Below are 3,415 nucleotides of genomic sequence, written 5' to 3' on the forward strand. Positions count from 1 at the left end.
TTTTTTCCTACTACAAAAATAAACTAAGTGAATTAGTTTCCCTTTACTGATCCTGTAAAAAAAAAAAAAAACAGTACTTCATTGACATAATGCTACATCCCCAAGTTCAATGGATGTTTGAAATCCTTCATGCTAGCTGTTATATATACATAGTTCCGTCTGTGGCTCGGCTAAGTAGGCTAACTGTGCTTTCCTCTCATAGTTCAAGTTGTTTTACTGCCAACAAATAGTTAATTTTTTGATTTATTATTATATAAGTGATAAGTAATTACAAATGTAGGCCATATAGTTTTGTGTATGAAGTAATGCAGCTTTGGAAATGTTATAAAGATACTGTGGTGTACTTTTTAGTATAATTGGTGATCTTTTTCCATGACTACTTTTTTCAGCTGTAGTCTTTTTTAGACTTAAACTTTATATTTTTTTCTTTTGAAAACAGTGCCTTGTTTAAGGTATATCACATATATAAAACCTGCCCTCCCTCCCCCCCGTCCCCCCGTTCCCTCTTACCTTTATGGAATCTATGTTAAATTTGAATTGCCATCCCTGTATACTTTGAAACATTGCAAATGTATTAAAGCAGGAGCTACCCTGCTTGTTAACATAATATTGTGATGTGTGATTTGCATAACTGTGGACATCTAGTGGCTGCAGGGGCTCGGAGCAACATAACTTTGACTATGCATTGCAATGCAGAAACAAATTAAAAGATAACATATCGCATAACTGCAAACACAAAGTGCTTTTGTACTGTCGAAAAACTATATTTGTTTCACGTGGAAGGCTGTACCTATCAGAAAGTGCTAGGAGCATGTGCCAGATGTTGTTTTAACAGAAGATGTGTGAGTGGACTGAAGCCTCCACCAAACACACAGAGCAATTAGGTTCCCAGGATGATTGGAGGAGAATTAGCTAGTGCCACCCAATGGCAGCAGTTGTTTTTACAGAGCTGCAATAAAAGCAGTTGGAATTCATTTTGCATGCTGCTGTGAACGGAGGAATCTCAATATTTATCCAGTTTGTCTGGTCATGGCACCTGCTGGGGAAGACATTAGTCATTTGTAAGTATTAACAGGGGCATCCCTTCTTCCCTCATCATCCCCTACTGTCTCACTCCTCGCACCCACCCCCCTCCCTGCACTCCCACTCCCTCCCTCTGTGAGTACACTGTCAGTCATGTCGTAGCCTTTTAAATGTCATCCACTTACTGTGGAGAGCAGTCGCCCCACTTGACAGTTTTATTGGGAGATGTTGTGATGACGGCGATGAGAGAGACAGATAGGAAGAGAGTGGAGTGGAGAGGGAGAGGGAGACCAGGGGGAGGCGTCACTGAGTCAAATCAAATTAGAATAATCAGAATGATGTGATTAATAGGAGTGCCATTGTGGGGTAACCATGCACAGTGATCATCACTCTGGTGGACTTCAAATTAGCGTGTCCTGAAGTGAAGCTTTGATCTGGCAAGCATCAAATAAAGCCGGGCGTCGGGTTGTCACTTACTTAAAGTACACCTTCGCCTTGATGTCTTTTCGCCTTTACTAAAAATAGAGACGGGAGACAAAATGTGACAAAAGGCAGAGGTGCCTTTGACAAGTGATCATGACTGTGTGGCACCTGCTACTGTGAGCCACTCAAGAAGATCTACATATCAATGTCCTAAGGTGGACAGGGAGGGAGGGAGAGAGAGGGGGGTAAAAAAGAAGGTTAAAATGCTAAAACTTACTGTAAGTCATCTGAACCAAGGTAACTATAGCTCAGAGTGACATAAAAATAGCCATGTCCTATATTGCATATGTACTCTTAGCAGTATGTTTAGCCATACTATTGTCACAGTAAATGTATGAAACATTGCATTACTACACACAATACTGCCTCTCTCCCTGAAGGTGGTGCTCTGAATGTGATTCTAATTCTACCATGAGTCGGGAATGCAGGCACAACAACAGTATTATAAAAGTATTTTATATAAATGTAACCCTCAACTACTTCAATGTCCACTAGTAACAAGTGGTTTCTAAGTGGATACAAGAGACAGATATGTTGGAGAAGAAAATACTGTGTTCCAACAACTTGGAAAATAAGAAAATACAGATGGCAGCATCCCACAAAATTTAGATCTGCAACACATGAAAAGACAAAATAATGATTTTTCTTTGACTGTTTTGAAACTACAAATGGAAAATCCATCTTGAAACTATTACTCAAAGCAACTGGGTGAGGTTTTACTACGTATTGACATCTTTGTTTTGTTATTAATGGAAGCAAATATATATGATAGATGGTGAATAAATAACTTCTGTGATCAAACTCTTGACTTAAAAATTAAAACAAACTGGGGTGGAGCAGCAAAATAAAGCTTGTGGTGAGTAAAATTAAAAAGCTGGAGAAACAGAGACATATGGAAACTGATATGAAGCGTAGAGTTTGTAAAAGCTCAACTGCCATGGAGACAGTGCTTGGTTTATAACACACGGCGCTTGCCTCGGCTAGAGCTACAGGAATACTGACATTTTCATTAAAAGGTCACCAATCTTATCATGTATTCGGCTCAGCATTTAATGTGAATAGAAAGGTGAGTGGGAGAGTGTAAAGAAGAGGTAGAAGTCAGAGGAAGACAGAGCAAAGATTTAGACATGGACAGAGGTGAAGCAGGGCTTTGAGTGATAAAGCACCAAAAAGAGAGAAAGACCAAAGCGATCAGCTCTCAGACCAAGGTCAAAGCCATGGGAAACATACACTCCACAGATATAGAGCTGTGGATGATGATACCATGACTGATATGTACAGTAGGAGCTAATGCCTTACTGCTCATCTTCTACAGTGTACCACAATATAGTCCTTAGTCTATGAAGGTTAAAACTTGATTTAAAAAAATTGTCTTTTTTTTTTTTTGCCTGAATAAAACGATTCACAGTAAATAAGCACCGTTCGGCTGTCTCTGAGGGTGTTTATAAGGCTCCTCATAAAAAGGGCAAACACACCAAACAAACAGTTTAATGGTGAGCCAATAAATGGTACGACTGTGCATTTAAATCAGCATTTATATGTAAAATAATTCACATTTAGTGTGTGAAGACACCCATTACTGGGCTAATACTTTGAAATAAATGCCAAACTGGAAGAAAGCCTTTTAGTTCTTTAATTTACTATGTCGACCACATGAAGTTAAAAGATGCCCTCATTTGGTCGTTTAAATGAGGATGTAGAGAAATTTTTCCTCTGAAAATGGATTAAAATAATTTGGCGAGAATAATCATTTAAATAGCAATAAGGACCCAGAGTGTATCTATTGAGCATAAAATAATTCCAAGTTTAAATTAAATAGCTTATTACTGCCTTTCATTTCCTTCAGGGACTCATCTGCGCTCCTTTTTTCTCAGCCCCCATGGTAGATGGGGTAATTTTCTTTGGAAGC

Source organism: Cynoglossus semilaevis, chromosome 5 (genome assembly GCF_000523025.1).
Source record: "Cynoglossus semilaevis isolate Cse_v1.0 chromosome 5, Cse_v1.0, whole genome shotgun sequence".
Taxonomy (NCBI): Eukaryota; Metazoa; Chordata; class Actinopteri; order Pleuronectiformes; family Cynoglossidae; genus Cynoglossus; species Cynoglossus semilaevis.